The sequence below is a fragment of the Pleuronectes platessa genome, chromosome 16 (genome assembly GCF_947347685.1).
Source record: "Pleuronectes platessa chromosome 16, fPlePla1.1, whole genome shotgun sequence".
Taxonomy (NCBI): Eukaryota; Metazoa; Chordata; class Actinopteri; order Pleuronectiformes; family Pleuronectidae; genus Pleuronectes; species Pleuronectes platessa.
This window is the reverse complement of record NC_070641.1, coordinates 9,065,326-9,084,038: the sequence shown is the minus strand read 5'-3', so window position 1 is coordinate 9,084,038 and position 18,713 is coordinate 9,065,326. Positions and strand designations below refer to the sequence as shown.

Genomic DNA, 18,713 nt, shown 5'->3' with positions numbered 1-18,713 from the left:
CATTGGCCGTTTGTCTTAGAAAATGTTACACAGCCTGAAGAACTGTACGGAAGCTGGCACACCCCCATTTTTTATATGTATTGGCAGGAAGATGTTGTTCTGTGTCGGGAAGCCACAGGAAGGAGCAACCACTGGCCAAAAATTCGAAACCATTGATTACAGCCTGAGGCAGTCAGACAGGAGTTTTAACATCAGAATGCACAGATGGTATTTATAGTATCTGTTTAACATGTGACACGTGTATTTATTTATTTTTTATAGGAAACGTACTCTGGCTCCTGTAATATTACCGTAACAGGGTCGGTTAAATGGCTCTGATGGGGTCATCTGCTTAAAAATCCATTTTTATTCTCCTCTTTGAACCTCTGATACTCGAGCTATTCAGAGTTAAAGTTAACCAAGGAGAAAAAAAAAACAACCATGAATATGACAGGGTAAAGACAGGCTGCAAGGAGAAAAGTCTAGGTTCCCCTCGGCGTTGGCTCGGCTCCAGCTCCCAGCTTCTTGTGGTTTATATTTGCAAACGATTTGTGAAGGGTGAGCCCGTCTCCTCCTCGCCGCTGAGTGGGAGCTATAATTCATGGTTTCAGATGTGTAACCAGTCACAGGTGACGTCCTATCCTGTACTTGGCAGCCCGCTCAAAACATCTGGTGTCCACCCTCTCGACTCGCTGCGACTCCCGCCCCCCAGTAGCTCCCTGGACGCACACTCATCCATAACTTCATACGGAGGCAACGCAGCTCTTGTATCAGCCACAGTCTGTCATTTCCACTGCACTGAGATAAGAAATCACTTTAAGCCCTTTTGTAACATCACACCAGGGTCCCACACACCCAGTCTTTAAACTTCAGCGGGAAAAAGCCTCTTGTCATGAGCAGGCTTATCTGAGTCTAAACACGACAACATCTGTATTTTATAAGATGTGCAATAAAGAGAAGAAATACTACACCATCCCACAGTGTATTTACTGGTTTCCTGTAGATCTGAAGCCACATTTAAAAGAAAAAAGAAGTGGTGTTAACCTGGATATTTTTTGTTTTACTTCTGCAATCAGGATGTGAAAAACAGCCAAGAAGTGACTGATTACGTAGTGTACCCACAATCCTCAGGATCAAAACAGGCTATTAAAACATGCAGTATAGGATTTTTCCAAATACTGCACTAATTAAATGTTTATAGGGTTTTATAGGACAACTGCAGTGCAGCTCATGAATATTTTTTTGTGTGTAATTATTTTATTTTTTGGGCTCCAGAATGTACTGGTACAAAATTAAAGAATGCAAATTCAATTTTAATTTGAGGAAAACCAGTGACCACCTTCAAAGACCCTTCCAGCTGAAAGTCATCGCTTCAGCCTCCGTCTTTTAAATTGCAGCATGTCTCAGTCCAAACAACTCACTAACAAGACTGATAACAAACATGCAGGCACTTCAACATCCAACAAAACTACTTCTTCCTTTGCCAGAATATATTTAGGAGTTTAATTGCTCCCATAGTTCCTTTTTGAAAGAATCTGAATCACAAGCAGAGAAAAACTTTACAGCTATTAGTCTTTAATGTGGCTCATGAAGCAAACACTGTAAAGACTTAACACAGTGAACAAAGATAAATGTAGGTAGTAAGAATGAGAGTAAAAAACATTTTTATGGGGCTCAGGAGGAAAATAAACCAACCAGGATGTACAATGTTCTGTCCCTCACTCATTGTGTGTGTGCTGTAGATAAACACTACAGGAAGCACGTTCAGTGTTAATGATCAGCAGAGGGAAATAGATTGGGACATACCACCAGTAAGTATATATTTGATGTATCTGTACCATAGACTGTCTACCTGATTATGTCGTTTTTAATAGTATTAAATGAATAACAAAACGGGAATTGATCCACTGATCCAATCAGAGTGGACTGAAGGTAACATTAGACTACGCCTCCTGCAGCAGTAGCATTACGGATGGATTTGAAAGATGCCGAGACTTATGATTAAACTGTGTATTAGGGCAGGGGTTCTCAAACTTTTGCAAGCTGGGTCCCCCAAAAGCTGGGTAGGGGTAGTTGGGGCCTCCCCAACCCCCCCACCCCCCCCCCCGCCGCCCGTCACCGTGTAGACAAGACATAATACACATTCACAAACAAAAACAAAACATAGGGTAAAAACACACACCAAGAACAAACAACAAAATAAAAACAAGCTGCCAGACAGATTACTCAATTACATATATGGTCTTTCAGGAATATTAGGACCCAAACGGATTCTTCAGCGCTGAAGGGTGATCAGCAGCTGATTGGAGGAGAGAGGAGAAATCAGTGCCACGTGCATCGGCAAGTTTATTACTTCAAAGTTCATCAGATCATAATCATTTCAGCTGAGGAAATAGGAGGTGGACATCAGCCTCAGGTTCTCTATGTGATTTTCTATTGTAGTAAAGTTACACTGCCTGTAATTTATTTATATTTAACACAATAATTCAGTAAAGTCTGCCTAAGATTAACGGTGTAAAAACTGAAGGTAGCAGACAAGTTTAATTTTCACTGTAACACGTTACTACACATCAACACCAATACTCTGAATAAAGAGCTTAAGAAGACGTAATGCTACTTTAAACAGCTGCTCTTACAATGCAGATGTGACTTTAAATACTCAGGTTTCAGTTGATCACAGTAAATCTGTTTCTGTAGAATAAAAATCTGTGTAACATTGTCAAGTCAAATGGGTTGGCGAGTGAAACAACTTTACGTAACATTAGATATCTTACGTGGTGCAGCTTATTCTCCAGACACACACAGTCGCCTGTCTCAGTTTAAAAGATTCATCATCTACTAACGCTTTCTCTCTGCTGGGTGGACCGGCTCATGTCGGTTCATGTCGGTGTGTGTCGGTAATAAGTCCCGTACGGTCCCGTTAGCATCGCCATTACTGCTGGTATCTTGCCTGCGGGCTAACGGAGCTAAGCTAACAAACCATGTACAGAGACACCGATACCTGCATGGGGCACCCTGATGTTAGCTGCAAACCAACAATAAACGGACCAAAGAAGAAGATGAACATAACCACCATGAGGAGACGGAATAAGGGAATGGATTAGGGGGCTTGCTCTACTCGAGGCAATCGACCTGGTATTGCGGTACCACCAGGAACGGTGCATCAACACAGTAGATGGCGACCAGAAACCAGAAGACACTCAACACCAGCATAGCAACTCTACCGCAACAAAAGCGTTTCTGGGGGTGTACTTGCAGCGCGAGTCACACACACACACACACCTATGCAAAACTATGTCTGCCTACACGTCCTGTTGTTAAGAGAGGGCTAGCTTTGAAGCATAGGTTACCATGGTTACTGAGCAGAAATAAGTTTGAGCCACAGTCATGGATAAAATCTCTCACTTAAATATGCCAGAGTTATCAAAGGAAGCCAGGCTTTAAGTCTAGCCACCTACATGTTGATGATGCTTTGTTAGGATCAGCTCGGTGTGCATCTGGCTCTTTTGATAGAATCTGTTAGCCTTTGAAGTGCCTCTGGGACGGTATGTATCATAGTGTCCCATGTATCAAAGAACCCATGTATGGCTCCTTACATGGGTAAGGAACATAAGGATATCAATGGAAATCAAAGAGGTTCAATCAGAGGAGTAGTGGTAGTTTACATGGATGCTAGCTGCCTACCCCCAATAAACCGATCAGAACGCCCGACAATAACTTTAACAGATCACCTGGCATTGAACAGATCAGAGAAGAAGAAGAAGTGTAACTAAATCCACGTACAGTTTGACCCTGGAAACAATCGGTTTTCAGAGAATTTCCGACAATATTAAGAGTCAAAATGGAACAAGGAGACACACCACACAGCGGCATTGGAAACAGTAAGTACTTTAATCATTATTTTACATGGATCTCTCTGATGTACAGTCTTTCCAAAATCTATTAAAGGATGACTGATTGACATATTCATCTTATGAATGGTAAAAGTAATATATGTCTGTCTCTTATATGCAGTTGGCTCGATTGAAATTAATATAAGCAGATACATGCCACCATATGAGGATGAAGTTCAGATTATTGTTCTGATACGTGGTACAGGAGCTGACGAAGGCCGTATTATAAGAATGGATTATTTCGACGACAACATTTTAAATCATAGAAATAATGAAGACTATAATGATGGCAGCCCACCCCCCTCTGTAGACCTTCCCCATCTGGGGGACAATAACGACAGTGGAGAGGATGTAGTTCCTGATGTTGTTGTAGAGGTTGAAAACCCCCTGCCTGAAGAATCCAGCAGAACTTTAAAAGCGGAGGATGATTGGGAAAACGAATTCAGATGGTGGGATGAATTTGAGGTCAGTAACCCTGAAAGTGACGACTCTGACGACCCTGACCGTTATGACCGCGACGGCAGTGACTGTAATATGGACCTTCTTGGATATAGTCCACTCAGTGACGCAGCTGTTGATGCTGTGCTTCCCGAAGAGGAAGAGGAGGAGCCCCTGCCCACTACTTCTAGAAAAAGGTCAAGAGAGGCTGAAACAGAAGAGGAAGAGAGACCCTACAAAAAGTCAAGAAGGTGTTGTGAGTTCGATGACAGCAGCATCAACACTGACAATGGTGGAGATGGTCCACTCAGTGATGCAACTGTTGATGCTGTGCTTCCCGAAGAGGAAGAGGAGGAGCCCCTGCCCACTACTTCTAGAAAAAGGTCAAGAGAGGCTGACACAGAAGAGGAAGAGAGACCCTACAAAAAGTCAAGACGGTGTTGTGAGTTCGATGACAGCAGCATCAACACTGACAATGGTGGAGATGGTCCACTCAGTGATGCAGCTGTTGATGCTGTGCTTCCCAAAGAGGAGGAGCCCCTGCCCAGTCCTTCTACAAAAAGGTCAAGAGAGGCTGACACAGCAGAAGAACAGAGACCCTACAAAAAGTCAAGACGGTGTCATTAATTCGATGACAGCAGCATCAACACTGACAATGGTGGAGGTGGTCCCCTAAGAAGTGCAGTTGTTTATGCTGTGTCTCCTGAAGAGGTACCCCCACCTTATCCGTCTAGAAAAACGCCAAGCGAAGACGATATAGCAATAGATCAGAAACGCTACAAAAGGTCCCAATGGTGTATGGAGTTTGATGACCTTACCATCGATACTGACAATGGTGGAGGTGGTCCACTCAGTAATGCAGCTGTTGATGCTGTGCTTCCCAAAGCGGAGGAGCCCCTGCCCAGTCCTTCTACAAAAAGGTCAAGAGAGGCTGACACAGCAGAAGAACAGAGACCCTACAAAAAGTCAAGACGGTGTCATTAATTCGATGACAGCAGCATCAACACTGAGAATGGTGGAGATGGTCCCCTCAGAAGTGCAGTTGTTGATGCTGTGTTTCCTGAAGAGGTACCCCCCTCCTAATCCGTCTAGAAAAAGGCCAAGCGAAGACGATATAGCAATAGATTAGACACGATACAAAAGGTCACGATGATGTCTAGAGTTTGATGAACTTACCATCAATACTGACAATGGTGGAGGTGGTCAACTCAGTGATGGAGCTGTTGATGCTGTGCTTCCCAAAGAGGAGAAGCCCCTGCCCAGTCCTTCTACAAAAAGGTCAAGAGAGGCTGACACAGCAGAAGAACAGAGACCCTACAAAAAGTCAAGACGGTGTCATGAGTTCGATGACAGCAGCATCAACACTGTCAATGGTGGAGGTGGTCCACTCAGAAGTTCAGTTGTTCATGCTGTGTCTCCTGAAGAGGTACCCCCACCTTATCCGTCTAGAAAAACGCCAAGCGAAGACGATATAGCAATAGATCAGAAACGCTACAAAAGGTCCCAATGGTGTATGGAGTTTGATGACCTTACCATCGATACTGACAATGGTGGAGGTGGTCAACTCAGTGATGCAGCTGTTGATGCTGATCTTCGCAAAGAGGAAGAGCCCCTGCCCAGTACTTCTACAAAAAGTCAAGACGGTGTCGTCAAACGGGAGTTAAGTGGACGAGCTTTAATATGGTTAATTATTTTCACGGCCTGGTGAAGCACTGACTCGAAGAGCGGTGGCATTTTCTTGGCAGCAAGTGCCTCGCGATTGACCATGTAGTGTGTCCATTGCACAAGTGGAGCAACTTGCTGGACGCGAGCTACGAGGCCACGCTCATGCCCTGTCATCGACCGCGCTCCATCTGTGCGGAGGCCATTACACTTTCCCCAGCCAAAACCACTGTCCTAGGGGAACGAGTCAAGGACATTAAAGAATGCCTCCCCTGTTGTACGGGTCTGAAGAGGCAGGCAAAACAGGATGTACTCCTCAATTTCCTTTTCCCCCACATACCTGACGTAAGTGAGAAGCTGGGCCTTAATCTGTCCCTCAGACTTATGGTTGTTGTGGAAATGTTTTTTCTTTTAATAACTATAAAATAAAATGAATTTAATTGTAAGATTTTTATTACAGGGATGTATACATGCTGTGTTCAATGTGCCTCTGTTTCTCCGTCCCTCAGCCACTTTATTTGAGTGTCTGGATTGTCTAGAGCCTTCAAACATTCCCGAATTGGAAAGACAATTTGTTTCAAGGCACGGACGCTGCATGGATCTTATTGATCTGAAAATGACCTTTGTGCTTCTCAAAAGCTCTGAATTATGACATAAATTTATAATTACTAGTATAAGGGTCCTACACCTGCTGCATTGAAAATTCCTTGTGCTACAACAGCTGCAGTGTAATCAACAACAAAAAATAGGACACAAGGACATTTATTGTAAGACCCAGAATAATAATGCAAAATAAAAGTGAGCTGAATATTGCACCTGCTCTAAAAACACTTAAAAAGATAAAACACTAAAAGGATATAATGCATAAAAGATGAAACACAAAAACTGGCATTAAAACGTAAAAACCAAGTGGATAATATGCCAGACAAACTGGGAAGGTTATTGAGATACACGGCTGATTCAACACGTTTCCTTATTTAGTAGTGTGAGGGGCGTTGGAATGAATGAGAGCTTGAAGCAGTTGGTCTTACACTTATAGGCTTTGTAAAATCTGCCTGAAGGTACCTATTCAAACCCATAGACCAGAATGTGTGAGAGAACCTTCAAAGATGCTCTGAAGAGAGGGGTTGTCCTTTTAACCCATCACCTTCATAGTTTTTACCATTTGATCTGAGAGTGCCGAGCCATGCTGCCTTTCTGTATCTCAATCAATCAAACTTATTTTATAGGTAGAGCCCACATTCACAAATCATAATTTGTCTCATGGACAACCCTCAACAAGAGTAAGAAATAACTACAAAAAATAGAGAGAATAAACATTGTAACATGTGAGGGATCCCTCTCCCAGGACGGACATCAGTAAAATAGTAAAGTAAAGGATTTGTATATAGGAAAATGTCTGATAAAGATGAAGGAAGCAGTAATGACAAATTCATTGAGTGGTTATTGTCAGTTTTGGAGTATGTGAGTAGGCGTACTAAGTCTTGTAATCAAAGACAACGATCAGCTACCACCACCATCAGGATCCACTACCTCCATCAGGTTACACCATCATGATGCACCAAATATATATATGATCAGGGGTGGACTGGGACAAAAATTCAGCCCTGGTATTGTCTGTCCAGACCAGCCCACTACATTATCAGCGGACACCACATAGAAGTCCACAAATCTCGCGGCGTCTTCTCTCATGCATACTACTGTTACCACCTAGCTCAAAGATGGCAACAAGAAGGGAGGCCACACACAAACCTCTCAAGCCAAAAGTCAATTTATTTAACTCCAAATCAAGATAGCTCTAACTACGTAGTGGGATGTGTAAAATATGTTACGCGTCAGTGGTGTTAACGGTGTTTGGATGTGTGAAAATAAGGTGTGATGTATGTTGTAAGGTGCAGAAGCAAAGAAAAACAAAGGCTGAGGGCCCCATGCCCCTGGAAGCAGCCTTTAGATCTGCAGCTGAAGCCCAGCCCAAAAGGGCAGGCCCAGGGGGACGCCCCTGCCAGCTCTACCTGTGTCTGGAAAACAACTCCTCAGGCTCTCATATGTCATGTGGTCAACCTGAGAAGGACATGGATACATTATAATGTCTCTAATCATCACAAATTAAGTATGATTTTATAAAACATAAAAAATGATAAACTCACCAGACTAGAGGAGACTCAACAGACAAACTTTGGTACAGTGAAGGCAGAGAGTGGAGGCAGACAGAGGGCAAGTCCTCGAACATGGACAGAGGGGGAACAACTCCTCAGGCTCTCACATGTCAAGTGGTCGACCTGAGAAGGACATGGATACATTATAATGTCTGAAAAATAAAGAAAATGTTTTCCTCTGTCCTGCACCTAGAGTTGAGAACTTTTTGGATGTGTGTTTCTTTTAAAACCTTTGGAAAATTATTATAATTATGAAGAATGAATTTATACATTAAAAAATACATGATAAACTTACCAAATTCTAACAGTGGTCCCAAATGTCCACATATAAAACAGAGGGAGAACGACTCCTCAAATATATCACAACAACCTGTAATGGAGAATAATTGATCATTTAGTGTACATGATCACACCATTAAGGATCAACACATAAGCACTCTCATCTCTATTTACAGCTCAGAAAGTTTACTGTTGCAGCTCTTAGCTAGCTTAGCTGAATCATCTGAACAATAATAACCCATAATATCACAATTCGGCATATTAAAACAAAATCAAAAACGTTTTCTACTTTGTTTTGGACATGTCTCAAAAATGTAGCCTAGCCAGCCCCAGGCCAACGTTACTTACCATGTCTGCCTCCACTCGCTCATCATTGTCGAGTCCTCCTCGCTCGTCTCCCGGCGCACCTGCTGCTGCTGGCATGGTGAACCCGGCACCAAATAGGTCCGTCAGTTTGGCACATGTAGCAGCCTCCACCTCCACAGACTTCAGCTTTTTTTCCCGATGCTTCTCAGCGCCACCCGGGCGTTTTTTACTCTTCTCATCCATTTTAACTTTCTGTCTCGGCAGCAGCCCGTCCCGCGACTCCCCCCGCCAATGCCATGAGGTCCCGCCCCACCCTGGTTTGTGTTGTGATTGACAGCACTGTCAGGACTCTCTGAGCCTGTCAGCCCATGATTGATTGACAATGACAAACAATAGACCAATAATATGTGTCGATGCTGGCAACACACTGCTAGCCCTCTGTAGCCAATTGGCCGGCACAATTGGAGGGAATTTAGAGAGGAAGAAGAGAAAAAAAAACGAAAAAAAATACATAGCGGACCAGACCGGTCCACATTGGGTCAACGGCCCACCGGGACGATGCCCGGTATGCCAGATGGCCAGTCCACCCCTGTATATGATCATGGTCTAATTATGCTTTCTAGCACTACAGTGTTAAATATCCCCATGACATCGGTGCTCACACCAAACAGCCTGCGCAGGAGGTGCAGCCTTTGAGCTAACTTCCCAGACAGAAAATATACACAGGCACTTCATTCCAGTTTACGGTCCAGCTGTATGCCCAGATATTTAAACGTGCTCAGTTGCTCCACAACTTTGTCACTGATTATCACCGGATCACAGACTCTCCCCTCTCTGGGGTCCAATTTCATCCTTTTTTTAAAAAATATGATGATGACTGTCACACCAGTCTTTAAAGGTGTCAGTCTCATTCAGTTACATTGCGGAGCAGTCATCCCTGGGCAACAAGCTTAAAGTCCCTGTATCATCAGAAAATGTGAGATGTAATTATTCGTCAGACTGCTCCTGCATTCATTATCGTAGAGTCTCTAGAGTAGAGGGGGGCTCACACAGCCCTGTGGTACCTGGGCCACAGTATTAGACATTAGTGATGGGAAGTTCGGATCTTTTTACCGTGTCGGTTCTTTGAATCTCGTTCAGTAAAATGAACGAATCTCTTTTTGAGTCATTCGTTCGTTTCAGTGGGGGATCCAAAGACTCGTACCCGGCAGATGAACGAATCGTTCAACTCTCGACCGTGTGTTTGGATCAATGATCGGGTTCATCTGCCCACAGAGTCTTCGGCCGGCGTGTCGGCCACACAGAGCGAGCTCATTTCGCCGGCGACCGCGGTGCGGGCGGCGCACGGGAAAATCGCCCGGCACCTCCATACCGCTGCACGTCCACCCGGACATGAACGGGAATCTACGGAGTTGCTGATTCGCACGCTGCCAGCACATCCATCTGGCCCGCCGCATCCGCGGACACAGAGCTTAAACTGCTGCTGATCCACTGACTATAACAACGCCGCATTCAAATAAAAATGTGGGAAAGAATATTGTACAGTATCTAATATTGTGTTGGTCATATTTAAATCATTCATTATTTTTTTGGGGGGGTGGGAAAGAGAGGATAAAATAAAAGAATCGCATATTAAATCTTAATCGTTCAGCCCTATTCACAAGTCATAATGACTGGTTTTGTTATTTTCACTTTACATTTACACTTACAGTTTAGTGCAGTATAATTATTTCCCGTGATAATTAAATGCCAGTGTGACAATAAATGACAATTTAAAACCATACAAACTGTCATGTTTTACTGTATTTAATAGAGGTTTTCTTAAAAAATATATGATCTGTGTTGGGCCAGAGTCCCTGCTGAACTGGCCATGTGGTGGGACCCACACAATGAGTCGTAAAAGTAAGGCCTGTGAGCCAAGATGAAACCAGCTCTAAAGTTTCCAGCTAAGATCAAGCATGGAGATAGCATCTCCTCTGGTAGTAACTTCATCCCTGGGGTTTCCCCAGAAACCCCTGCTCTGCTCCTGGCCGTTCCCACTCTGATCTGACCTCTGACGTCAGATCAAATACTTCAGTGTCAGAGAGGCTGACACTGAAGTATTTGTATTTCTGTGATTATTTGTACATGTGTATGTGAATACAGCTGGATTACTATAGCCTGTGCTCGAACTTAAAACCCTTCATTGTTTATTATATAATCATTAATATTAACTATTGAGATTATTAATTTAACTTTTATCACTTGAGACTGATAACTATAGTTTGACTCGTTGGTCCCTGTAACCAGGGTGGTGCCCCGCTACGATAAGCATTAATTACAGATTGTTTCATTCTTAATTGATAATTTTATTGTTTTCATTAATTATTTAACCATTATTAATTGATAACCGTATCATTTCTAATTAATTATTTTACTATTCTTAATTACTAGCTTTATAATTTTTAATTATTTTTAACAAATAATTTCTACTTTAATAATCATTTCTCATGATTATTAATAATTAGCCAACGTCAAATCTACTACTACTATTGCACAACATCTGCCACACAAAAGCTGTCAGTCATGGCTGCTTTTTAACAGCGGTCACGCGAAAGGGGATGAGGTAACTGTTTCCTCTTCTGAGCCTATGGAGGTCACGTAGAAAATGATCCAAAGACTCGTACCCGGCAGATGAACGAATCGTTCACCTCCCGACCGTGTCTTCAGATCAGTGTTTCGTTCTTCTGCCAACAGAGTCTTCGGATCAGTGATTCGTTCATCTGCCGAATACGACTCTTTGGATCCTTTTTCACGTGACCTGCATCAGCCTATGCAACAGTCCCGATGCGCGGCCACGAGAAAATGAACGAATCTCTCTTTGAGAGGACTCGTTACTCCCGAGTCCTTGTAAGGATTCGTTCAAAACGAACGAATCGTTCACGACCGACACATCACTATTAGACATTGGAAAGTAAGTTATTTACTCTCACCTGCTGGGACCTGTTAGTTAAATAGAATGAAGCCATTTTATGATTAAAAGATTTACATGCATGTCATTTAACATCTGGACCAATAAGTATAGGACCCGAGCTTAAGCCTTGCGGTTCTCTCAATTCTTGCTGACTGGATGCGTCACACTTGCAACAGCCCCCCCTGTGCTTCGCCCCTGTCTGTAGGCAAATTGGAGGGGGTCAAAGCTTGAAACAACACCCACCTTAAGCATTTTCACAAAACTTTCAAAACGTTTCATAACCACAGGTGTAAGAGCTACTAGTCTAAATTGACAATAAACTTAATTTAAAGATGTCTGTCATATTAGGTAGTTCTTATTAGAGTGATGTATTTTAAATACAAAAACAGGGTGCACTGTCATGATTGACAGCTGAGACTGACTTGTGATTGTTTTGGGTCGTGCATCAGCTGGACGTTACTCGCTAAGGCTCCAAAGTGTGATCGCAACTGTTAAGACTTAAACTACATATTACATTTTTGTAATAAACCAGGATGTACACTGTTCTGTCCCTCACTCATTGTGTGTGTGTGCTGTAGATAAAAACTACAGGAAGCACATTCAGTGTTAATGATCAGCAGAGGGAAATAGATTGGGACATACCACCAGTAAGTATATATTTGATGTATCTGTACCATAGACTGTATACCTGATTAAGTCGATTTATTTGTAGGTACTTAATCCACTACACATATCAACAAATATCTCTACTTTCTACTCAAGCTCAATTTTACGAAACATTGTGTTACACGTTTTTAATAGTATTAAATGAATAACAAAACGGGAATTGATCAACTGATCCAATCAGAGTGGACTGAAGGTAACATTAGACTACGCCTACTGCAGCAGTAGCATTACGGATGGATTTGAAAGATGCCGAGACTTATGATGTATTAAACTGTGTATTAGGGCAGGGGTTCTCAAACTTTTGCAAGCTGGGCCCCCCAGTTTATTACTTCAAAGTTCATCAGATCATAATCATTTCAGCTGAGGAAATAGGAGGTGGACATCAGCCTCAGGTTCTCTATGTGACTTTCTATTCTAGTAAAGTTACACTTCCTGTAATTTATTTATATTTAACACAATAATTCAGTAAAGTCTGCCTAAGATTAACGATGTAAAAACTGAAGGTAGCAGACAAGTTTAGTTTTCACTGTAACACGTTACAACACATCAACACCAATACTCTGAATAAAGAGCTTAAGGAGACGTAATGCTACTTTAAACAGCTGCTCTTACAATGCAGATGTGACTTTAAATACTCAGGTTTCAGTTGATCACAGTAAATCTGTTTCTGTAGAATAAAAATCTGTGTAACATTGTCAAGTCAAATGGGTTGGCGAGTGAAACAACTTTACGTAACATTAGATATCTTACGTGGTGGAGCTTATTCTCCAGACACACACAGTCGCCTGTCTCAGTTTAAAAGATTCATCATCTACTAACGCTTTCTCTCTGCTGGGTGGACCGGCTCATGTCGGTTCATGTCGGTGTGTGTCGGTAATAAGTCCTGTACGGTCCCGTTAGCATCGCCATTACTGCTGGTATCTTGCCTGCGGGCTAACGGAGCTAAGCTAACAAACCAGGTACAGAGACACCGATACCTGCATGGGGCACCCTGATGTTAGCTGCAAACCAACAATAAACGGACCAAAGAAGAAGATGAACATAACCACCATGAGGAGACGGAATAAGGGAATGGATTAGGGGGCTTGCTCTACTCGAGGCAATCGACCTGGTATTGCGGTACCACCAGGAACGGTGCATCAACACAGTAGATGGCGACCAGAAACCAGAAGACACTCAACACCAGCATAGCAACTCTACCGCAACAAAAGCGTTTCTGGGGGTGTACTTGCAGCGCGAGTCACACACACACACACACCTATGCCAAACTATGTACGCTCGGGCCCATGCTTTGCCTACACGTCCTGTTGTTAAGAGAGGGCTAGCTTTGAAGCATAGGTTACCATGGTTACTGAGCAGAAATAAGTTTGAGCCACAGTCATGGATAAAATCTCTCACTTAAATATGCCAGAGTTATCAAAGGAAGCCAGGCTTTAAGTCTAGCCACCTACATGTTGATGATGCTTTGTTAGGATCAGCTCGGTGTGCATCTGGCTCTTTTGATAGAATCTGTTAGCCTTTGAAGTGCCTCTGGGACGGTATGTATCATAGTGTCCCATGTATCAAAGAACCCATGTATGGCTCCTTACATGGGTAAGGAACATAAGGATATCAATGGAAATCAAAGAGGTTCAATCAGAGGAGTAGTGGTAGTTTACATGGATGCTAGCTGCCTACCCCCAATAAACCGATCAGAACGCCCGACAATAACTTTAACAGATCACCTGGCATTGAACAGATCAGAGAAGAAGAAGAAGTGTAACTAAATCCACGTACAGTTTGACCCTGGAAACAATCGGTTTTCAGAGAATTTCCGACAATATTAAGAGTCAAAATGGAACAAGGAGACACACCACACAGCGGCATTGGAAACAGTAAGTACTTTAATCATTATTTTACATGGATCTCTCTGATGTACAGTCTTTCCAAAATCTATTAAAGGATGACTGATTGACATATTCATCTTATGAATGGTAAAAGTAATATATGTCTGTCTCTTATATGCAGTTGGCTCGATTGAAATTAATATAAGCAGATACATGCCACCATATGAGGATGAAGTTCAGATTATTGTTCTGATACGTGGTACAGGAGCTGACGAAGGCCGTATTATAAGAATGGATTATTTCGACGACAACATTTTAAATCATAGAAATAATGAAGACTATAATGATGGCAGCCCACCCCCCTCTGTAGACCTTCCCCATCTGGGGGACAATAACGACAGTGGAGAGGATGTAGTTCCTGATGTTGTTGTAGAGGTTGAAAACCCCCTGCCTGAAGAATCCAGCAGAACTTTAAAAGCGGAGGATGATTGGGAAAACGAATTCAGATGGTGGGATGAATTTGAGGTCAGTAACCCTGAAAGTGACGACTCTGACGACCCTGACCGTTATGACCGCGACGGCAGTGACTGTAATATGGACCTTCTTGGATATAGTCCACTCAGTGACGCAGCTGTTGATGCTGTGCTTCCCGAAGAGGAAGAGGAGGAGCCCCTGCCCACTACTTCTAGAAAAAGGTCAAGAGAGGCTGAAACAGAAGAGGAAGAGAGACCCTACAAAAAGTCAAGAAGGTGTTGTGAGTTCGATGACAGCAGCATCAACACTGACAATGGTGGAGATGGTCCACTCAGTGATGCAACTGTTGATGCTGTGCTTCCCGAAGAGGAAGAGGAGGAGCCCCTGCCCACTACTTCTAGAAAAAGGTCAAGAGAGGCTGACACAGAAGAGGAAGAGAGACCCTACAAAAAGTCAAGACGGTGTTGTGAGTTCGATGACAGCAGCATCAACACTGACAATGGTGGAGATGGTCCACTCAGTGATGCAGCTGTTGATGCTGTGCTTCCCAAAGAGGAGGAGCCCCTGCCCAGTCCTTCTACAAAAAGGTCAAGAGAGGCTGACACAGCAGAAGAACAGAGACCCTACAAAAAGTCAAGACGGTGTCATTAATTCGATGACAGCAGCATCAACACTGAGAATGGTGGAGATGGTCCCCTCAGAAGTGCAGTTGTTGATGCTGTGTTTCCTGAAGAGGTACCCCCCTCCTAATCCGTCTAGAAAAAGGCCAAGCGAAGACGATATAGCAATAGATTAGACACGATACAAAAGGTCACGATGATGTCTAGAGTTTGATGAACTTACCATCAATACTGACAATGGTGGAGGTGGTCAACTCAGTGATGGAGCTGTTGATGCTGTGCTTCCCAAAGTGGAGGAGCCCCTGCCCAGTCCTTCTACAAAAAGGTCAAGAGAGGCTGACACAGCAGAGGAACAGAGACCCTACAAAAAGTCAAGACGGTGTCGTGAGTTCGATAACAGCAGCATCAACACTGACAATGGTGGAGGTGGTCCACTCAGAAGTTCAGTTGTTTATGCTGTGTCTCCTGAAGAGGTACCCCCAACTTATCCGTCTAGAAAAACGCCAAGCGAAGACGATATAGCAATAGATCAGAAACGCTACAAAAGGTCCCAATGGTGTATGGAGTTTGATGACCTTACCATCGATACTGACAATGGTGGAGGTGGTCAACTCAGTGATGCAGCTGTTGATGTTGATCTTCCCAAAGAGGAAGAGCCCCTGCCCAGTCCTTCTACAAAAAGTCAAGACGGTGTCGTCAAACGGGAGTTAAGTGGACGAGCTTTAATATGGTTAATTATTTTCACGGCCTGGTGAAGCACTGACTCGAAGAGCGGTGGCATTTTCTTGGCAGCAAGTGCCTCGCGATTGACCATGTAGTGTGTCCATTGCACAAGTGGAGCAAGTTGCTGGACGCGAGCTACGAGGCCACGCTCATGCCCTGTCATCGACCGCGCTCCATCTGTGCGGAGGCCATTACACTTTCCCCAGCCAAAACCACTGTCTTGGGGGAACGAGTCAAGGACATTAAAGAATGCCTCCCCTGTTGTACGGGTCTGAAGAGGCAGGCAAAACAGGATGTACTCCTCAATTTCCTTTTCCCCCACATACCTGACGTAAGTGAGAAGCTGGGCCTTAATCTGTCCCTCAGACTTATGGTTGTTGTGGAAATGTTTTTTCTTTTAATAACTATAAAATAAAATGAATTTAATTGTAAGATTTTTATTACAGGGATGTATACATGCTTTGTTCAATGTGCCTCTGTTTCTCCGTCCCTCAGCCACTTTATTTGAGTGTCTGGATTGTTTAGAGCCTTCAAACATTCCTGAATTGGAAAGACAATTTGTTTCAAGGCACGGACGCTGCATGGATATTATTGATCTGAAAATGACCATTGTGCTTCTCAAAAGCTCTGAATTATGACATAAAATTATAATTACTAGTATAAGGGTCCTACACCTGCTGCATTGAAAATTCCTTGTGCTACAACAGCTGCAGTGTAATCAACAACAAAAAATAGGACACAAGGACATTTATTGTAAGACCCAGAATAATAATGCAAAATAAAAGTGAGCTGAATATTGCACCTGCTCTAAAAACACTTAAAAAGATAAAACACTAAAAGGATATAATGCATAAAAGATGAAACACAAAAACTGGCATTAAAACGTAAAAACCAAGTGGATAATATGCCAGACAAACTGGGAAGGTTATTGAGATACACGGCTGATTCAACACGTTTCCTTATTTAGTAGTGTGAGGGGCGTTGGAATGAATGAGAGCTTGAAGCAGTTGGTCTTACACTTATAGGCTTTGTAAAATCTGCCTGAAGGTACCTAGTCAAACCCATAGACCAGAATGTGTGAGAGAACCTTCAAAGATGCTCTGAAGAGAAGGGTTGTCCTTTTAACCCATCACCTTCGTAGTTTTTACCATTTGATCTGAGAGTGCCGAACCATGCTGCCTTTCTGTATCTCAATCAATCAAACTTATTTTATACGTAGAGCCCACATTCACAAATCATAATTTGTCTCATGGACAACCCTCAACAAGAGTAAGAAATAACTACAAAAAATAGAGAGAATAAACATTGTAACATGTGAGGGATCCCTCTCCCAGGACGGACATCAGTAAAATAGTAAAGTAAAGGATTTGTACATAGGAAAATGTCTGATAGAGATGAAGGAAGCAGTAATGACAAATTCATTGAGTTGTTATTGTCAGTTTTGGAGTATGTGAGTAGGCGTACTAAGTCTTGTAATCAAAGACAACGATCAGCTACCACCACCATCAGGATCCACTACCTCCATCAGGTTACACCATCATGATGCACCAAATATATATATGATCAGGGGTGGACTGGGACAAAAATTCAGCCCTGGTATTGTCTGTCCAGACCAGCCCACTACATTATCAGCGGACACCACATAGAAGTCCACAAATCTCGCGGCGTCTTCTCTCATGCATACTACTGTTACCACCTAGCTCAAAGATGGCAACAAGAAGGGAGGCCACACACAAACCTCTCAAGCCAAAAGTCAATTTATTTAACTCCAAATCAAGATAGCTCTAACTACGTAGTGGGATGTGTAAAATATGTTACGCGTCAGTGGTGTTAACGGTGTTTGGATGTGTGAAAATAAGGTGTGATGTATGTTGTAAGGTGCAGAAGCAAAGAAAAACAAAGGCTGAGGGCCCCATGCCCCTGGAAGCAGCCTTTAGATCTGCAGCTGAAGCCCAGCCCAAAAGGGCAGGCCCAGGGGGACGCCCCTGCCAGCTCTACCTGTGTCTGGAAAACAACTCCTCAGGCTCTCATATGTCATGTGGTCAACCTGAGAAGGACATGGATAGTACATTATAATGTCTCTAATCATCACAAATTAAGTATGATTTTATAAAACATAAAAAATGATAAACTCACCAGACTAGAGGAGACTCAACAGACAAACTTTGGTACAGTGAAGGCAGAGAGTGGAGGCAGACAGAGGGCAAGTCCTCGAACATGGACAGAGGGGGAACAACTCCTCAGGCTCTCACATGTCAAGTGGTCGACCTGAGAAGGACATGGATACATTATAATGTCTGAAAAATAAAGAAAATGTTTTCCTCTGTCCTGCACCTAGAGTTGAGAACTTTTTGGATGTGTGTTTCTTTTAAAACCTTTGGAAAATTATTATAATTATGAAGTATGAATTTATACATTAAAAAATACATGATAAACTTACCAAATTCTAACAGTGGTCCCAAATGTCCACATATAAAACAGAGGGAGAACGACTCCTCAAATATATAACAACAACCTGTAATGGAGAATAATTGATCATTTAGTGTACATGATCACACCATTAAGGATCAACACATAAGCACTCTCATCTCTATTTACAGCTCAGAAAGTTTACTGTTGCAGCTCTTAGCTAGCTTAGCTGAATCATCTGAACAATAATAACCCATAATATCACAATTCGGCATATTAAAACAAAATCAAAAACGTTTTCTACTTTGTTTTGGACATGTCTCAAAAAT

At 42.8% G+C, this 18,713-nt stretch overlaps 2 long non-coding RNA genes across 2 annotated transcripts; both read right to left on the bottom strand.

Annotated features, from left to right (window-relative positions):
• Nucleotides 1–7,786: 7,786 nt before the first annotated feature.
• LOC128457950 (uncharacterized) lies at nucleotides 7,787–8,646 on the bottom strand. Its single transcript, XR_008341971.1, has 3 exons — nucleotides 8,424–8,646; nucleotides 8,120–8,251; nucleotides 7,787–8,033 (listed from the first exon to the last, which is right to left on the bottom strand). It is a non-coding gene; the product is annotated as an uncharacterized LOC128457950 (long non-coding RNA).
• Nucleotides 8,647–17,775: 9,129 nt separating this feature from the next.
• Nucleotides 17,776–18,472, bottom strand: LOC128459229 (uncharacterized). Its single transcript, XR_008342117.1, has 3 exons — nucleotides 18,416–18,472; nucleotides 18,112–18,243; nucleotides 17,776–18,022 (listed from the first exon to the last, which is right to left on the bottom strand). It is a non-coding gene; the product is annotated as an uncharacterized LOC128459229 (long non-coding RNA).
• Nucleotides 18,473–18,713: the final 241 nt, after the last annotated feature.